Source organism: Balaenoptera ricei, chromosome 4 (assembly GCF_028023285.1).
Source record: "Balaenoptera ricei isolate mBalRic1 chromosome 4, mBalRic1.hap2, whole genome shotgun sequence".
Taxonomy (NCBI): domain Eukaryota; kingdom Metazoa; phylum Chordata; class Mammalia; order Artiodactyla; family Balaenopteridae; genus Balaenoptera; species Balaenoptera ricei.
In genome coordinates, this window is record NC_082642.1 from 156,888,390 (window position 1) to 156,909,400 (window position 21,011).

The window sequence follows — 21,011 nt, forward strand, 5'->3', positions numbered from 1 at the left end:
TGTGGCACTGAGTCAAATAAGTCATGTGTTTATATTTAAATGCTTGAGGTGGTGAGGCAGAGTCGGGGTAGGGGGGCGGTGCTCACCCTTGGGACTGGAAGATCCAGGTTCTAGCCCTGCCTCTTCTATGTTCAAGGTGTAAGATGTGGGAACAAGTCCTACTCTCGCCTCATGTTCCTCCTTAGTCAGCAAAAGACTGTATCTGTTACACGGAGTGCTGGAACTCCAGCTGAGCAGATGGAGAGAGGGCTGGGGAGAAGTGGAGATGGGACAGACCACCTGGGGGTAGGTATCCCGTGTGAGACACTCACTGCTGATGAATAACGGTCTACAGCCAACAAAGGGCGCCAGCTAAATAAAGTCGCGCTGATATATACAAAAGTTAATGAAAGAAATGCTGAAATGGATGGAATGATGTTGAAATGAATAAACTAATGAAAAGTTAGGTAAAGAGCCTGGCTTTATTGAAAGTCCCTGAAGTATCAAGCACTATGCTTGGTCCTTTGTGTTCTTGATCTCATTTACTTATGAACGGAACGAACCCTATCAGAATCCAGCCCTCCTCTGCAGGAAATGGCCACGATCACCCAGCTGGATCCCAATGCCAAGCCAATATCCAGTTTGCCACTCAACTTGACTCAACCAATACACTTTCCCTGAGTTGCCCTGTCCCCCTGCTTTCTACCTTCCACATACTGAGTTAAAAATATTTTATTAAAAGCTCAGTAAAATGTTGTACAGTCTTTATAAACTCCTTTGCATATACAAATTGCTTTTTCATCAAAATTGCAACCAAGTGCTGCTGGGTCCTTGCCACTCCCCTTAGGTGCTCCCTTCTTCCCATTGGATGAGATACTTCCAACAACCGTATCATGCTCTGTGTGGAGAGCTTTTGTAGAGCACTAGTTGCCAAGATATATGACTGTGGCAGCCTCACCTCAAAGGTCTGCTTAGAGGGTCAGAGGCCTCAGGTCCATGAGAAAGGGACAGATAAGGTGACCGATGGGGGAGGGGCTGTGGCAGGTAGATGGTGGGCTACGGGCATCCTGAAGCTACACCCCCCATACAATCACTGGGCCTCAGCTTTCTTACTCTGGGTTTCATAGACAAGAGGGAAATGTGCTGAGCGTCCCTCAGGCCAAGCTGAGTGTTCGTTGGAGCCTATACTTCCCTAAGAGAGGGTGTTTCCAACCATACGCTTCCTTTGATGGGCTGTCCAGCAACTCGAGGTGAGGTTGAAATCAGCTGACTCGGAGAAGGGTGCCTGCCCAGTCCCTGGGAGGGCTGCAATGTCAGAGGGCTGCAATGTCAGAGGCCTAAGGAAATGTTCCGTGCAAGGGTGGTCGCTGAGGGAGTGAGATCCAGAAATGTCAAAGCCCTTTTCTCCAAAAGGGAGCCGGTGTGGTTACCCTGAGGTTGTGTGGCCTCCTCTTCCTGTTCACCCCACATGAGACCCAATAAGCTGGTGAAGATGGTGTCAATTAGGGGCAAGTCCAGACAACAGAAACTCCTTCTGTTATCTTAACAGAGAGAATTTTATACAAAGAATTGCTAACCAGATATTGGAGAACGGAAAATGCTCAAAGCAGATGCTGTAGCTTCAGAGACTTGGTAACTGCAGGGCTGAGAGAATGAAAGGAAACAGGTTGGGGTAATTGGAACCCAGAGGCTTGGGAAAGGGCCCACGGAGCTGGACATACAAGGTGACATCTTGGCGGCTGGCAGATGCTGGAACCTCAGGAGCTCAGAAGAGGGACCCTGCAACTCAGACTTCTAAACAGAGGAGGCTGTTGGCTGGCATTTGCATCTCCGAGAGGTATAATGAGGGCGATTTTGCAGGTGCAGAGTGACAGCCCTGCAGGTAACCCAGGACTCATCTGCCACTGCTGGGCAACGTTTAGGTTCTGCTGACACAAGCAGGAGTCGATGGGTGGGAATTTGCCCCTTATTTCTCTGCCAGCCGTCAAGACAACTCAAGTAGCTCCGAATGGCGAGCCCAACAGAGCAGCTGGTGAGAGAGAAGGGGGTTTGCAGAACCTCAGCCTTAGCAGCACAGTCAGAGTAGAGAGGGTGGAGATGAAATACCGAATCAGAGAAAGAAAACAGTCCAACTGACTCTTGCTGTGTCTGTGTATTAGTTTTCTATCGCTGTGGACAAATCTCTACAAGCCTAGCACTTTACCGTAACCCCCATCACGAGCCCAGCGTTCTTACCCCAGACGCCTGCCGTGCCTAGTTGGGCTCTCTGCTTAGGATGCCACAGGCTGAACTCAAGGGGAGAGCCAGCCTGGTCTCTCACGGGGAGATTCTGGGGAGACTCCCCTCCCAAACGCATTCTTGCTGTTGGCAGAATTCAGTCTCTTGAGGTTTGGGGACCGAGGCCTCTATTTTCTTGCTGGCTGTACCTGGAGGCTGTTCTCAGCTCCTAGAGGTTGCCCACATCCCTTGCCAGGCGGCCCCTCCCCTCAATTTCTTCTCATGCTCTGACTTCTCTGTGCAAATTTAAAGGTCAGGCTCACCCTGGTCATCTCCCCACCTAAGGTCAGCTTATTTGGAACCTTAATCACAGCTACAAAATGCCCTTTGCCATAGAATGTAACGTAATCACAGGAGCGAGATCTCGTTGGGAGGAAATCATTCTTGGGCAAGGGTCTTTGAAGGTCACCGCCACAAGCAGCGTGTAGGAGATCCCTTCTAGGGGCAGGACAGGAATAAAGACCCAGACATAGAGAATGGACTTGAGGACACGGGGAGGGGGCAGGGTAAGCTGGGACAAAGTGAGAGAGTGGCATGGACATATATACACTACCAAATGTAAAACAGATAGCTAGTGGGAAGCAGCCGCATAGCACAGGGAGATCAGCTTGGTGCTCTGTGACCACCTAGAGGGGTGAGAGAGAGAGGGTGGGAGGGACATGCAAGAGGGAGGGGATATGGGGATATATGTATATGTATAGCTGATTCACTTTGTTATAAAGCAGAAACTAACACACCATTGTAAAGCAATTACACTCCAATAAAGACGTAAAAAAAAAAAAAAAAAAGAGTGAGAATTCACAAAGAATTTTACCAGACATTCCAGGTAGGTCCAAGCTAAGCTCTGGTAAAAGGTAAAGCTAAATTTTTAGACAAAATGCACTCAGATCAAAACTTTAACCACTCGAAATGTTTTGAATAAGGGATGAAATTGTGGGGCAAGGTAAGCTCCACAGCGTATTTTGCAACCTCCCAATGATCCCACCAGATGCCACGATGCACAAGCATGATGTGTGGACAAGAGCCGAGCTGGCTGCACCTATTTCTTCTCTGCATGTGAAAGCGGCACCCTGCAAGCTGGTCTCAGGTCAGGTTTTAAAGGATGACTCTTCTTATTTAGCTGTTCTGCACGGTTGAGAGGCAAGGCTGAAAGGATGAGGACCAGCGCTTCGCAGCTCCAGGAACCTGCTGTCTCCCTCCTGTCCTCGGAGAAGCATCAGCGTTCCAAAAGTGGAAAGAGAAACAGCGGAATAGAAAGTGGCACTTGCAAAGAGAAAGCCAAAAGAACGACAGCAGCCCTTTCCACACCACCAGACCCATCCAATGAGGGAGATGTCTCCTTCAGATCTACAGTGAGGGTTGGGAGGGGTGGGCTTCAGCACATGGCATTTCTCAACTCCGATGCAACTGGAAACTCACCTCTCTGGGAAAGGGTGGTTCACTGAGAAACCCACATGCATCGACCTAGTAATACCAGTGTGAGCAACACCTGGAATCTGCCCCATGGTCCTGAAATCCTCTGTGTTAGAAATATTTCTATCTTCTTCCACAATCTAATATTCTATCTCAGTGACTCTACCTGCGTGCCGCTGTCAAAGGTTAACTGCTTCATCTACTTTCCATCTGAACCAGATCTCAAACTATATTTAAATCTAATAGGGCTGACCAAATCTGCTGGAAAATTCTTTCATTCTTTTTTTATCTAGAGAAACCGGCACTTACACAATCTTGATGCATTTTCACCTTTTTATCTACCTTTGCGAACTAATTTCACTCTGATGTGTGCCATGTAAATGGTCTTGAGATTACAATGATATGCAGTGTTCTTAAAAAGCTTTCTCTTCACCCAACTTTATAATGGGCATTATATCCTGTGCTTAAGTGTTCTTAAAGTACTGCAGCGATTGTCATAAAAGAACATTGCAGATCATCTGGAAACGGTTTTCTATTTTTTTTATTTTTTTTTTTAGTCTAGGATTAGGATGCAAATCCAACCCGGAAATTGAACCATCCCTAAATTGCATCACTGTTTATCTGATTACTGCTCAAAACCATCTGCCCTTAACTGTAAGACAACAAATCAGCAGGGATTAAATAACAAAGCCTCTTACAATGGTCTCTATTGGTGGAGTTTAAAAATAAAAGAAGAAACAGCACATATCCCAACCTTTCATTCTAGATTTTTAAACTCCATCAAGAGTTTTTGTTGATATAATTTGAGTGTTGCTGTTATGAAAGTACTAGAGGGCTTATCTTTATAACCTCAGAGAGGGCATATGCACTTTTGCACTTCTGAGAATCTCCAGTGAATTCTAGAGACCCAGACAATAGCAGCATCTTATTCAAAGCGGCATTTCATATAGAAGGGCCGATGGTGACATAGTAGAAGTCTGCCGTGGCTTCTGTGAGATCATTGTGTGAAAGACACATTCCGTGTGATAGGTCCTGAAGCTGTGTGAGGTGGGGAGGCCCCTGTATTATAACATGAAACCTAGGAATATTCACATTTTTCCTAACTCTTTGCTGACAGATGTGTTTTTTATATTATTAAACCAAATCCATATTCAACTCTTCTCTAACCAATCCTTCCTCTTCCAACCAAGTACTGTGGTAAGATAGTGAAACACTTCCCGTTCTTAATTCTCAAGACAGTAATCGGTTTTCACCCCAGAGTATATTGCAAACACTTGCCAACAATGTCTGTTTCAATTCTCAAATCCAGTTCAACCTGCAACTTTTTTCTTCTGAATTATTATTTTTTTTAACATTCTAAGGCAGAGTCTTGGTATCACTGAAACAAGACTATTCGAAATGAAGGGTTCCCAAGAGATCCCTTAGCTCAATTTCTTCGTCTAACATTTGACAAAACTGAGGCCCAACGGGTTACCTGATTTGTCTGGGCCACAGCAAGAGGCAGAGCTAAGCCTGGAGGAGACCAAAAAAGTTCCAGATCCCTCAGTAGGGTGCTTGTCATCTTGTACAAGTTTATTTTTCAATTTTAAACATCTGATTGCTTGTTTTTTATGATACTACAAATGGTTACATTGGACTAATTTTAAAAGTTCTAGGACATAAGTTACAAGCTGAGCAAAACTGGTCCATTTTGTGGTGAAGTCTTATTTAGGTAGAAGATCCAAGGGAAAGAGTAGCTATCATTCTTATAAAAGTGAAAACCAGATGCTTTAATGTACCTTGGAGTCTGCCACTGACTGTGGGAACTCAGTTCCATGGGGAATGATATTCCTGTGTGAACCCAGCCCCTGAGAGCTGCTCAAGTCTCTCACCATGTGGACAATTCTGGGGAAATCAGGCCAATTCTGACAGTAATCTGGTCAGTAGTAACTGGGATTCCACTGTGTACTGAATATGGTACCGAGTAAAGAAGATAAATAGTGACCCTCACTCAGAAAATTATACGGAGATGGTTACTCCACTCACACACAGAGGTACATACTCTCTTCATAGTATTCCACTGAATTATGTTTTTAAAAATTACAGAAGTTCTTCCTATTTTTAGGTGTACTTGGAAGATGGCAGACCAAACTGTGAAACATAAAATGTGTTTTGGTAACTTTCTGTAGGATACTAAGTGTAATCTCGCAGCTCTCATAGATATCTCAAAGCTTTTTGTAACCATTAACATATCATATTGGAATTGATCACTTAACACATTGTGTTGGAACCATGTATCTATTTTTTGGTTTCCTCTGTTTACACTGTAAGCAACTCAAGGGCAATGTCAATGATTTCTCAGTACCTAGCACCAAGCCCACATCCTAGCGCATGGAGGCATGCAATAAATGGTTGGTAAATGATGGAATCAATCAATCAACTGATCAATCGACGAGTGAGGGAATGGGTGAGTGAATGAAACAATAAGTAATTTATATTCCAAAACACTTTATGGTTTTTAAATTGTTAATATGTATATTTTAAAATTCAATATTCAGGCATTTCTATCCCCACTTAGATTAACCTGATGAGGATGAGTGACCAACTCAGGTTTGTACAGCCATTATGTGAGATTACATGAGAAGGCCAAAGCTGAAACCCAGGTAGCTTTCCCTCAGCCTAGGGAACCCAAGAAAGATAAAAGTTCACGTGCTTTTATTTTTTAATTTTTATTTTATATTGGAGCATAGTTGATTAACAATGTTGTGTTAGTTTCAGGTGTAGAGCAAAGTGATTCAGTTATACATAGTTTCAGGTGTAGAGCAAAGTGATTCAGTTATACATATACATGCATCTATTCTTTTTCAAATTCTTTTTCCATTTAGGTTATTACAGAATACTGAGCAGCATTCCCTGTGCTATACAATAGGTCTTTGTTGGTTATCCATTTTCAGTATAGCAGTGTGTACGTGTCAATCCCAAACTCCCAATCTATCCCTCCTCCCTACGCTACCCCCTGGTAACCACAGTTCATTCTCCAAGTCTGTGAGTCGGTTTCTGTTTTGTAAATAAGTTCATTTCTATCATTTTGCCTTTAGATTCTGCATATAAGTGATATCACGTGATATCTGCCTTTCTCTGTCCGACTTACTTCACTTGGTATGATCATCTCCAGGTCCATCCATGTTGCTGCAAATGACATTATTTCATTCTTTTTAATGGCTGAGTAATATTCCACTGTATATATGTATCCCACTTTCTTTATCATTCATTTGTTGATGGACATTTAGGTTGCTTCCATGTCCTGGCTGTTGTAAATAGCGCTGCAATAAACACTGGGGTGCATGTATCCTTTCGAACCATGCTTTTCTCCACGTATATATGCCCAGGAGTGGGATTGCTGGATCACATGGTAGCTCTATTTTTAGTTTTTTAAGGAACCTCCATACTGTTCTCCATAGCGGCTGTACCAATTTGCATTCCCACCAACAGTGTAAGAGGGTTCCCTTTTGTCCACACCCTCTCCAGCATTGATTGTTTATAGATTTTTTGATGGTGGCCATTCTGACTGGTGTGAGGTGATATCTCATTGTAGTTTTGATTTAAAGTGCATGTGATCTTGAGCTTTGAGACACACAGAGCTGTACTCAGGCAGCTATTTTATAGATGTATACAGAAATGTTTTAGTGGTAAAACCCAAAGAGCAACAACCATTCCTCACTACCAGAAACCGACCATAGATCACCTCTATGGTACTGAGCTACTGAAGACACAGTTCAGTTGGCTCTGAAATTTGCTTAAAATCAAGATTCAGTTGCAGTAGTACTTTTTTAATGGTGCTGAAATAAGAATCAGAATGAAAATTTGATCATTGATCCAAATAATATTCTATTTAGCTATAGAAGGTGGCATTAATTTAACTTTCTCATATAAAATAATTATTCCAAATGTGAGTGCAGGACACTGTGACAGGTTTTAAACTAACTTTGCTCTAATAGTAGAAAATTTATTAGTTGGGTGAGAGAGGTACCAAATGGATAATATTGTTAGATATTGAAGAAACACTTGTCCATAAGAAAAATAGAATATATAAAATGAAAAGTGATATAGAATACTTGCTTCAATTTGCTCTAAACTTCTTTCCACTTCCAAATCAAGATCACTATATAGAATCACCACCGTTAAGGAGAGACATATCTTGATTTTAATGATGATATAACATTCAGGAGATGAGATTATATACGAAGACATCTCATTAGTTCTAATGAGAGGCCAGAAAGATCCAACGTGGATCAACGGAGTTTTGTTCTTTTTTTTAATTTTGGTATTTTGTTTGTTTGTTTTCATTTTGTTTGCTTTTGTTGCCTTTTTTTGGTGTCAAATCCAAAAAGATCATCACCAAGACCAATCTCAAGGAGATATATATACCATATCTGTATCTCTCTTTACATATATATACAGTATAACATATCTCTCTATATTATTGAGGCATAATTGACATATAACATATAACATTATAATAATCTCAGGAGTGCAACAATGTTTGACTGTAAGTATTAGGTATGCCTGCTTCATGATTTGACAGTATTTTGATTTATGACTGCATTTCACATGTGTGATCATGGGCATATTATACCCAAGGACAATATTTTTAAAAGACCTTGTGTCTTTGTATAGATGATACGAGTCTACCTAAATGACTAGCATCCAAGGATCATTAGGTAAATGTATGCCCATCCTTTACTTCAGTCTCAGAAACTGTCCATCATGTATTTCTATCACTGAGACAAAGATGTCATCACTCGATCATTCCTTTATCAGTTATCTCTAAAATAATCTAAGTTAATTGTATTTATCAAGTACAGGCTCCTATCCAGTGGGTCACTTTGTAGCATGAGATGGGCTTGTGCTTGCAAGCAAAGAAAAACTAGCAGGTAAACTGACCACCAAGTGATCCAGGTCCCACCAGACGTGTCTCATTTATAGCAAGACAGAAACATTGATGGTTCTCTTCGTAGCTTAAGCATCAATAAAAACAAATATTGGAAGATTTCTTCTTTACATTTATTTTTAAAGAGATGGTCCTCTTTCTCTCTCTAAATTTCTCTCTCTGAACACTTTCAATGCTATTTTTACCAAGTTTTCATTCCTTTTCAAAAACCAGCCTGGTTATTTTATCACCTTTGGAAATGTAAACCTTGATTGTTCCTGGCAGCTTATGGAGAAATGTCCTTCACTAGGGACGCCAGGATAAAGTGAATTTATGAGCCCAGACATGGATCTGATAAGCAGGTAGAAATCACTTTATGTACATAAAACAGTGTCTGATTAAATGGCAGCCACATTCTTCCCCGGCAACCTGTCTATGTCACTCCAGTAAATAAGCTTTTTTGTTTTTAAAGGTGACCTTATAAGAAACTTAAAGTTTAAAGTGGAAACCTTAAAACAGAAAGGTAAGAGATGCGATTAAGCAAAGAAATCACAAATATTTGGGAATATTTGGAGAATAAATTCAGTTGAGGACAATACAAGTGACAACAAGTGATTATAAGCAGAATAAGAAGCTAAGAGAGGGCTTCCCTGGGGGCGCAGTGGTTAAGAATCCGCCTGCCAATGCAGGGGACACGGGTTCGAGCCCTAGTCCGGGAAGATCCCACATGCCACGGAGTAACTAAGCCCGTGTGCCACAACTACTGAGCCTGCGCTCTAGAGCTCGTGAGCCACAACTACTGAGCCTGCATGTTGCAACTACTGAAGCCCACGCGCCTAGAGCCCGTGCTCCGCAACAAGAGAAGCCACCGCAATGAGAAGCCTGCGCACTGCAACGAAGAGTAGCCCCCGCTCCCACAACTAGAGAAAGCCCGCGCATAGCAACAAAGACCCAACGCAGCCAAAAATAAATAAAAAAATAAATTTGTTAAAAAAAAAAAGAAGCTAAGAGAAACGTCCTCATATTTCAAGCACCTCACAGGATCCACAGTCTTGTGAACCCGTAAGAGAGAATTCATCCCTTCCTAAGTGAAACAGAACCTCAGTAGGTCTGGACTCCAAAATGATGTTTAGAATTTGAGACTCACCATAATTATAAACAAATAACTAAACAAGTATGACAATGTTTTACTGGAGATGGCCAAGGCGAATGCCTGGTCAGTGCCTTTTACAGTTGGGGGGCGGGGAGAAAAAAAAAAGAAGACTGAGACAAATGTTACATTGTGTTTCCTTTCTTATAGGAATGAAGAAAACCCATTAATAGAAAAAGGTATTTTAAAACCAACAATTAGCAAGAAAAAGAAAAAAATACCCTATGGTCTTTCAATGACTACATGGCAGAAGAAAATGAGTGAGAAGAAAAGATTTATTCAAACGATAATGACAACCAATTGAACATATGCATTGCAGATTACTTTAAATAGTATTTTTAAAGTACTACTACCTCACTGCTCATATACCAAAAAATCACATTTATACATCTTTTTGAAAAGATATAAATATATATATGTGTGTACAAACATACAAGTGTGTTTATTTTGTAAATGGTCAGTAAGATGAAATAATCTCTGAAAAAAGAAACCAAGTCCTAAAAAGCAGAAAGGATGAAAGGCAGAGAGTTCCAAAGTTTCTGCTGGGGAGCTGGACTCCATATTCCTAGTCCTTTTCTAAGACCCTCTGATTGTGTGTGTGTGTGTGTGTGTGTGTGTGTGTGCGCGCGTGTGCGCGCGCGCGGGCGCATGTTGGGAGGAGAGCAGATCTAGGCTTTGCATTTTTAGACCTCTCTGGATGATTATTAACATTTTGAAAAATCAACGTTTCAAAGACGTCAGAAACTCAATCTGAATTTTGCTAAGACCTGTGCACCCGGCACTTTCACTTTGAGAAGCATACCCACCCCCAACCCTGGTCAAGGCAGTCCAGGTCACTTCAAGGTGAGGGAAGCTCTTCTCCAGACAGGCCCTCCACCTGGCTTCTCCTACTTTCCAATGGGAAATAATGCCTTACCTGAACATGACTTCCTGGCAAGGCAATTCCTGCCAGCGATGCTGGAGAGGTTTACCCACATCAAGAAATTAATACAGGCTGTCCTCTGAGCAGACGTGAGCCCGGTGATTTCTGCTACTGAGTACTGTCAGCTCGGTGGTTGAGCTGGGGTCTGTGGAGCTCAGGGCTCAGCTCTTGCCCCAGGGTTCCCCAATTTCCTCTCCAGAATTTCTGCAGCACTGAATAAAAAAATGACCTCGTTTCTGACTGCCCCACTGGCGAATTTCGAGGATTCCCACTGTCATCCTTTCTCTGTGGGAGTATTTTCCCAGTGGGATTATAAACCAGGTGTTGTAGGGAGAAACTCTCTTTACTTCTCTTTGTCAGTCAATTAAACCAACTCAAATATCAGTATCAGAATTGGTATCATTTTCTCTTTTTCTCTCTTTTTTTTAATTGAACTATAGTTGATTTACAATATTACATTAATTTCAGGTGTACAGCAAAGTGATTCAGTTATATATACATACATATATATTCTTTTTCAGATTCTTTTCCATTATAAGTTATTACAAGGTATTGAATATAGTTCCCCGTGCTATAAAGTAAATCCTTGTTGTTTATCTATTTTATATATATAGTAGTGTATATCTGCTAATCCCAAACTCCTAATTTATCCCTCCACCCTACTTCCTCTTTGGTAACCATAAGTTTGTTTTCTATGTCTGTGAGTTTTTTCCTCTTTTGTAAATACGTTCATTTGTATCATTTTTAGATTCCACATATAACTGATATTATATAACATTTGTCTTTCTCTGTCTGACTTACTTTGTACGATAATCTCTAAGTCCATCCATGATTTTCTTTTAATAAAGGCAACAACTGACAATCTGTTACCCTTGTCTCTGGATATCAGTATATAGTCAAGAAAAGAAAAGTATTTATCATCTACCTCACACCACCAAAACAAATTAGAATCACTTGAAATAACTGTTTTTGGAAACCATACTAAAATATTCCTTTTAATTACTATTATTTTTCCTTTATTTCTCCTGTGGCCCACTGACAAATTAGTTCATTGCTAAGAGAATAAGAAAAATATACAGTTGACCCTTGAACAATGCAGGGTTAGGGACCCTGACCCTCTGCGTGGTCCAAAATTCGAGTATAACTTATGGTTGGCCCTCTGGATCTGAGGTTCCACATCCACAGGCTCAACCAACCATGGATTGTGTAGCACTGTAGTATTTACTATTGAAAAAAATATGTGCATCAGTGGACCTACACAGTTGAAACCCATGTTGTTCAAGGGTCAACTGTATATATAAGAATTCACCTGAAATTTCTGGTTCTTGTTCTTTCCATTTATATATTATATAAAGTATAGATGGCATTGTGAGTTGATACCTTTTTCTTTGTGGGTAACAGTAGGAAGTGCACATAAAAGAAAATGATGAAAATTCCACCGATTGGGGGCGGAGAAACAGAACTCATCAGAAGTTCATGTTGTAGTTCTGGGGCCTGATGGTCTCATTCACACAACGCACAAAAATTTGCAAGCATAAAATATCAATTATTCAGGACATACGAGTCATACAAAAGTCACCTTATTACTATGTCCACTGAAATAGAACAGCACAAAGATAGTTCAGCATTTTGTGACTCCCTATAAAGGCTGTCTTTGTGCTTTGAAAATTTTCCTTTTTTTTTAAACGCAACACTTTTTGCCAAATTCTCATCCACTATTACTCTTAGAACAGTTAGATGAGAATATATCAAAATCAACTGGCAGAATTCACAGGGAGTCCACATACATTGCCTCAACACAAGGAAGGATCTTGTGTCCACTGATGGAATAAATTGCCTGTGAAGTAGGAGATGCCTAGAAAACCCCAGAGCAGGACAGGAAGACAAGCAGTCAGGTGGGCAAAGTGGCTCTTCGGGGAACTCCTACACCGGGTGGGGAACTGGAGAGTATGATCTGGAAGTTCCTGGCTAGATTCCATGACCCTGCATTCCTGTGAACATCTACAAGCACCTTGAGGCTGACACCTACCCCATACTGAACCAGGTGAAGACGTGGGTGTTCTCTACCCATTGTTAATATTATACTAAGTCCTCCTTGTTTGTGGGGATTACACTAGGGGTCATGGGTTAACAGTGATAAATGCTACTGTGGGGAAAGAAAGAAAAACCTGAAATGGCCAACTTTGATATTGCCAGCAGTAGATTGAACAGTATAGAATAATAGCTCAGGATCCAGATTTTGGATTGATAAGGAGCTGGGCTATAGCCTAGGTGGTGTGACCCTCATTTCCACGCCTGTCTAATGACCTGAGCAAAAGGTGATGATCACCAGTCAACAATGGAAACCCAGTCATTGAGACTAAATATGCGGGCACCCAGAGCCCCCTGGTGGCAACATATCCCACATGCAACAGTTCTTCTCAGGGGTACACAAATCCCTAGAAAGCATAACCTACAAAAAGTGTGTTCACATGCACATGTTGAATACATGTCATTCCATCGTTTTCTCACAGGCAGAAAGTTCTTAGGAAGAAAGTAAACCACGCTGTTTTTGTTTAAGTCTTTCAGCTCACTCTGTTTACACAGTGACAGATCACTGCTTTCAGGGCTGCCATTTGACCATTTATATGGTCACCCTTCAGCTTTTGTTTGGTGAAATGACAAGTCATTTCGTCTACTTCCTCTGGCTTTTCTCCAAATGGTTTACAACTTATATGGGATTTGTGAAGGTTTCTCACAGGGAGATGGTTTTCTTCTCTGTCTGTCTCTCTCTTTCTCTCTCTTTTCTCAAATCTTAGTTCAATCACAGATCTCACTATGACACTATTTCATGAAGTATAATAATGACAAAAGCAAATGGGCAAAGTAGTTGTTTCCATTCTTGGAGATGAGAAGGCATGTACAGGCAGTTACTGAAATTGCTTCAGGGATTAAAAGAACTGGTAGCAAAAGTACTAAGGGAGCCTGGATGGGGCGGGGGGAGGCTTTGTGTATATTTCAAATTTTAAAATAACATCTAGAATATTTCACTGTCTAAACTGTTCAATTTACATATTTTTCATTATTTAAAAGTGACTTCAATCATAACTGCCAAACTTGGAAGCCATCAACATATCCTTCAGGGGAAGGGATAAATAAACTGTGGTACATCTGGGCCATGGAATATTATTTAGTGATAAAAAGGAAACAACTATAAAGCTATGAAAAGACACAGACGAAACTTAAATGCATGTTATTAAATGAAAGAAACCAATCTTAAAAGACTATGCACTGTATGATTTCAACTCTATGACATTCTGGAAAAGGCAGAATTATGGAGACAGTAAAAAAGATTAGTGGTGGCCAGCAGTTGGGGGTGAGGGAAGGGAGGGATGAAATGGGGGGAGATAGAGGATTTTAGGGCACTGAAACTACTCTTTACGATACTATAATGGTGGAAACCTGTTATTGTACCATTTTCCAAACCCACAGAAGGTACAGCACCAAGACTGAACGGCAGTGTCAACTACGGACTCTGGGTGGTGACGATGGGCTGATGTCGGCTCACTGACCGTGGCGAATGCGTCACTCTGGTGGGGATTGCTGATGGGGGGCGCGGGGAGCAGCTGCGCACGTCTGGCAGCAGAGGGTATACGGCAACTCTCTGTACCTTCTTCTCAATTTCGAGTGAACCTAGAACTGCTCTAAAACATAAAGTCTTTACATAATAGAAGACTTTGCTGACTTCTTCAAAGATTAAACGAACCTAGCCATCTGTCCATATGCTGGCCTCTCTTTATGAAGGGTGTGTTCAACTCCTGTAACATAATCTTCTTCTTTCCCAGGTCCTCCAGTGTCACATAGTGCCCCCTCCCCAAACACAGCACTTGCTCCGAGAAAGGTGAGCAACGGGCTTTCTTCTAATTCTTCACCAGTCACTCCCTTATTTATTTCCCTCACATCATCAGCTCTTCCTGAACTGATTTTTCCACTACCTCTGAAAATAACAGCTCATTAGAAAGTCATCAGAGATTGAGTGAGCAATTGACTATAATTACACAAAATTACACAGATCTGAAACCCGGCACTCCACTATGTGTCTGAGTGTGTGAGGCCGAAGCCTTGTGTTTTACTACCCGGTGCTGCCGAGGTCACCTCGACAGCCTGAAAAGGGTCAAGGGAAGTGATCCTGCACTGTAATACACACAGAAACTCATTCTTTACTGCCCTAAAAAAATGACTATGGAGGTGACAGCGCTGGGACGTCTGCAGCCCACACGCAGAAAACCAACCGACAGGAGAGAGATGGTACAAGAAAGCGTGTCCAGTGTCTGGCTGATGAAGGCAGTGACTGATGGGCAGCGAGGCAGGCTGACTTCTCCCCGAGCAAAGCTCACACAGAGTGGAAGAGCCCACTGTCATGGAGGGCTGTTGCATCTCCCAATGGCAACACTGCCAGGGTATTCTTGCAAACCGGGACCACTTAAGAGGGTGGCTAACCATCTGGGCTTGCCCAGGACTGTCCAGGTTTTTATGCTGAAAGTCAAGCGTGCTGATTACCTCCTCTGTCCCTGGATGACCAGGACGGTTAGTCACCTGAAACCATGCAATCTACGAACACATGGTAGAGAAGCAATGAAAGACCACCAGAAATTGGCAAACTTCTACCAGACCAATGATATTGCCTTGATTTCGAAAAAAATATATAATATACACATTATAAAATTTCTTAGTGAAGGAACACCTGTAGCTGATTCAGTAACTCCCGGTTTTCAGTTGCATGTTTAGAAGCAGAGCTATAAGAACAGGAAAACCAAAGCAAAAATAGCCTCCTAATGGAGAGTTCGGGAGGAAGAAGGAAAAGCTGAGGTTGTAATGCTGAGGCTGGGTCGCTGCCTGAGACGAGGACCGAAGTCCCTGAGCCTCAGCCTTCCCATCCATCAACACTACCCTCTGCCCTGTTTTCAAACTGAACGATGACCACAATACACGTATTTGGTCAGCCTTCCCAAATATGAAAAAAAGCGATCACTGTAAAATATTTTTGGCAGTTTTCCCCCTTGAAACCTTGTATTAGAGGGAAGCACACAGTTACTGGAAACAAAGGGCTTTAGGGTGAAAACAGACCATCTGCAGGAAAAAAGAAATTACCAAGCATGAATTTCCCCAAGAGGAACAGCAATGAAAACAATGGTAAATTTGTCTCATCTAAGTTCTTCACGGAGGCTGAGGAAGTAAATCTGGGGAAACGGTTCTGATTTTGCACAGAAACAAGCTAGAGTGAACAGGCAGAGCTGCCTTATTTATTCAGTTCATCTCCCACCACCATCTTCCTCCTGCTACCTCTCCATCAGCGCTGCCGGCTTTCCTTTGTCCTGGTCTCGGGCACATACTCTGGGACGGCACCGAGTACCTCCCCAGCACCACGCCAGCCCCGCCGCTGACGGAACAGGGCACCCTGAGCCACTCTGCCCCGCTCTGTAAGCCTGCCCTCGTTCCCGGGACCGCCGTCTAGACCCCATGGAGGGAGCCTGCTGACCGATGAGCACATATACAATGGTCAATGAATGTCCGATCGTGTGGGTTCTGTCTGCACAGTTTCAGTGGGGAGGGTCCATCCTCGGGCCATTCTGAAAACCTATGGGGACTGTGTGTTTCCATTACGACTGGAGCCCTGCGGGGTTGCAGAGGCTGGAGAGAAGTGGGGATTCTTGATGTCCTAAATGTGCAGGCCAATCCCACGTGGTGAATAATCCCTCCAAGTCTCACAAGCCTTTTGTTTGTTCACATAGATGATAAACTTGTTTGCCATTATCAGAACCTAGAGTCTAATTCTACTTAGCTTACAAATAGGAGTATTTTTCACCCAGTTCTAATGCCTACTGAATTTTTCAAGAACATGACTAGTCTGTCAACTAGAGGAAGGTTGTGGTTGTATGTTTTCTTAGCTCGGAACTTCACTCAGAGTCTTCCACCCTTTTAAAGACACCAATGGCCCTCCTGAAAATAATAGATAATATCACTTCCCTACCCATGGAATGTTTAAACATCAGTAAAAGACTTGTATCCAAGTATTAGTAGCACCACCATTTATAATTCATGAATGGTTAAACAAAATGTGATATATGCACACAGGGGAATATTATTTAACAATAAAAAGGAACAAAGTATTGATACAACCTCAAAAGCATTTTGATAAGTGAAAAACAACAGACATAAAAGATCACAAATACTATATGACTCCATTCACATGAAATGCCCAAAAAAGGCAATTCTGTAAGAAAGTAGATTAGTGGCTGCCTAAAGTTGGGGTAGAAATGTGGAATGACTGCTAATGGACATGGGATTTCTTTTTGGGCTAATGGAAATGTTTTAAAATTAGATTTTGGTGGAGGTTTCACAACTCTGTAAATATACTAAACATTGAATTGTACATGTCAAATGGGTGAATTTTATGATATGTAAATCAAGCTTGAATAAAAGCTATTAAAAACTCAATATATTGAATTAATAATAATCTAAAGACAGGATTAACAAAAATCAGTTTTTAATAAAATCTGTATTTCACTACATATATGCTCAGGCACAAGAGGCTGGAGGTTTGCCCTCTGCATTGACTCACTAGGAATGCAGACCAGGTGTGTGGGTAGGTAGGTAACATTACTTATAAATTTCACTTCAGGAAGTGAAGAGTTTATACAACATGTTTGTTATCAAAAGGGAAGTTGGACTTGATAGTGTTGGGAGCCACTGGTATTGTTACTTTTTCTATCATTGTGTGCATTCTTGTCTCTATTTTAGAAATAACCTCAGAGCAGTGGAATAAATTACCCAAGCGCACACCTGTCGACCCGTTTCTGGTTGATCTTTTTCCTGAGGCCAGGCTCCTAAATGCTGGGCTGTACCCAACCTCCCCACGCTATCTCCACTCAAGGAAGCTCTCCTGTCCCCTAAAGCATGTGACTCTCTGCCGGTTTTCATGTGGAACCAAAGCACTGGGTCCTCAAGGCTTATTTGAGGGTGAGACCCAGAGCCTACGTTGGCAGTGAAAGGAGGGGTGATATTAAAACCTGCACAGGACAGAGAGAGAGAAATGGCCCCTGAGGAGGGAAAAGGGAGCTGACTTCAACGGTCAGACTACACCGTAGGGCCTGTAGCCCCTCCACCCCTGTCTGAGAAGTTCAGAAAGATGCCATGATCCTGCCCCCACAGGTTTTCCTTCTGAAGGGTCATGTTTTGTACTCTGTGACTCACCTCCTTGGCCACAGCTGTTTGGGCTTGAGGCTGGCCTGGGGGGTGGGAGGCTGTGCCCTGTGTGGCATGTGAATAGCAGACCCTCTCCCTGGGGAGACTCCATGGGTGATTTACAAAGGCTCTCAGCTGACATGGAGCAGGTAGAAGCTGAAAGGAGGGTGGATGGAGGTCGGAGGTAGTAGAAGCCCTGATACAGTGAGAAAAGAAGAAGGTTGACTTTGGCAGGAAGAGGAAAAGAGAGAGACACAAAAAGGCTGAGACACCGTAGAAGACTCACAGCTCTGAAATAGTGACGGGAACCTGAAAGGGCAGAGCCCCAACTGTCCCCTCATGGGTCCCACATTTCTTGAAGCTTTGTGTCTGACTTAAAAACGTGTGAAACAACATTTTATCCATAATACATGTGAGCTTATTCTAATTCAGAATTAGCATGAGAAATTACTTGGCCTTAAGGAAAATCTGTGTGCCTACAAGATGCACCGTATTGATCTGGTCCCTTGCTGTCCTGTAATAATGTTGCTAAGACTACAAGCAAAGACACAGGTACAAAGAAGGACTGTAGCCTTTGCACGCATGCTCTCCTCTGCCAGCCAAGGTACAAGCTTCTCCTCTTGGGCCACACCTGTTCCAGTGCCCCAGGGATGCGGGGCATCTATGTCTGAATGACCCACGTGGTCAGTGAGGCTTGTAGCACGGGAGAGTTTCCCAGCATTGGGGGCAATTAGATAAGAAGACGCTGAACAGAACAAAGAGGACGTTCTACCCTTATGTAGAGGAGAAGAAGCCACTTGTAGCCACATAATAAACTCTCAGTGGTCAGAGTGGTGGTCCCAGGTCTTTTAGCTGGCTCCAGACTACCCAGGATTTCAGCAGTCTGTTGGATGTCAATCCCAACAAAAGAATGTTGAGATGCTATCATGTTATGGAGAAGCCTCATGACACTGTCACCACAGAGATAAGCCCCTCGTGAGGAACAGCTGGGGTAAGTAACATATCAGATTTAAATTGGGATTTATTTCCACAAAACTCAACTGCTGTCCCTACCTTGTGAACGGCTTCTGAATTATCAACAACCATACGTTTGCAGTCAGTGCCTTGAGGTCTTCAAGATGTGTAAAATCAGCAGCCTGATTCCTGCATCTGTGGAAGGGCTCGTGGTTCCAGCTCACATTTTTCTTTAACATTACATTAAAAGGCAAGATTCAACTTTAAGAGAGGGAAAACACCTCCTAATGAATCAAGTTCAGCTATATTTAGGGATCCATAAAGGTCTTCCTCCAAAACTCTAGGTTCCAGCCTTATATTGGACAACTGGACCCTTATACCTCCTGTCCGTTCCACACACACGTCCCCCATCCCTGACACAGATACCTACAATATATGCATCCTTTCACGTAAACTTTGCACATCAGCTAACAGAAGCTTCATAAAAAGCGACACAAAAATACAGCTAAAATGTGAATTCTCAAACCAAAAGGGTAGACGTTGAAGTCCTGACTGAAACCCAGTTCTATTTCCCACCCCCCACACTAAACAGATCATTTCACTTTCATCCTTCTCCCACTTTCACATATGTTATTATTGTCCTAAATTTCATGGTTCAGGGTTTTCCAATTAGCCTGCCATAAGCATGTGCTTCAGGAGACAGTGCAGAAGCATTTGGCACCGTTGATGCTGGGAAACTGCAGCTCAGGAAGAGCCAGTCCTCTCTGGGAATATTTCCTGAGATGGTGGCAGGATGCCACAGCCCAGCATAGCTTAACACTTCATCACACAGAGAAAGGAAAAGATGAAAAGTAACAGGACGGAATCTTAAGAACGTAATCAAGGGAGTCCCATGTAACCTGCTCTACATTAAAAGACAGCAACCGCTGGACCTGTGACCCTCAACTACACCTAAATAGTTGAAGGCTCTCTAGGTAACCACTGGTTCTCAAGGCCTGAGTTCATCACAGTTTGGCTTTCGACCGAGCTGCCCACCATCCAACACATTCTTTACTGCTCCAAAGTAACTTGAATTTATCACGGACTGGATTTAGCAAATTTATCTTTAACTGAATTCCAAATGATTTCTAATTCTCCTTTTAGTTCAAGACAGCACGCATTATGTGGCACAGAATGCTTTTAAAACAACATCATTGTCTGAAACATTCGGTGGTGTTGATGCCACACTTCTCTGAAAAAAAAAAAAAAGTCAGCTAAAGAGAAAAGGAAATAACATCACCACCAACATAGGCATCCATTCATTTACTCACCCATTCATTCACTCAAGAATTCACTCATTCACTCACTCAAGCATTTGTTAATTCATTTACTCATTCAGTCATTCATGAAAGTATTCACTCATTCATTAACTCAAGCATTCCTTCATTTATTCATTCACTCACTCATTTAAGAGCTAAGCGTCACAGCGCTACCTAGTGCTGGGAACTGTGCAAGGTGACAATCTTGGCCTCCTGGCTCCTCTATAGGCATCTGTTTATGTCACACAAGAAGGGTGGGCATGGGTGTGGGTTGACAACCCCATTCGAAGCGCATAAGCATCTTTCCTTCAGTGACAAGGAGAAATGCCAAACAACAACAAAACAGAAGGAGGGGGTGTTGGCAATATTACTATGAAAGGCACGGGCCTGTGGGCAGAGCCACGTTAAGACATTCATGGGTCTTTCCTTCAAAAAAATTGTTTAAAATTATATTTTATGACTAGCAGTATTAAGACAAATGCAATCTGGGCTGGATTATGTTCATTTTTTCTTCTGATTTGGAAAGAATTTAAAATATTTTCATGGGATCCTAAAATTATAGTGGCCCTAGACACTGTGCCTATCGTACTAGGGGATAAATTGGCCCTGGCTTCGGGGTCACTCATGCCAGCATTCTAATCTTTCAGCACCCATGAACTGCATTGACCGTGCACAAGGCAGCTCACTTCTTAATGCCCAGGTCTGTGTTGCTAAGACATACTTAGGGCTCTTGTTTCTGTTTCTCCTCTCCCCGTCAAATAGGAATGAAACTAGAATCGGCTCTCAAGGTCAGTGAACCCTAAGAGTGGCAAGACCACAGAAGTCTCTCCTTGGTTGCTCTGTAACACTGAACCAGGGCACCCAGACTAAGTAGGACTCATGACA

The 21,011-nt window shown here is 42.4% G+C and overlaps 1 protein-coding gene across 1 annotated transcript in view; it reads right to left on the bottom strand.

Annotated features, from left to right (window-relative positions):
• Nucleotides 1-21,011, bottom strand: part of DSCAM (DS cell adhesion molecule) — a 740,935-nt gene that overhangs the window by 475,222 nt on the left and 244,702 nt on the right. The gene's annotated exons all lie outside the window — the stretch shown is intronic.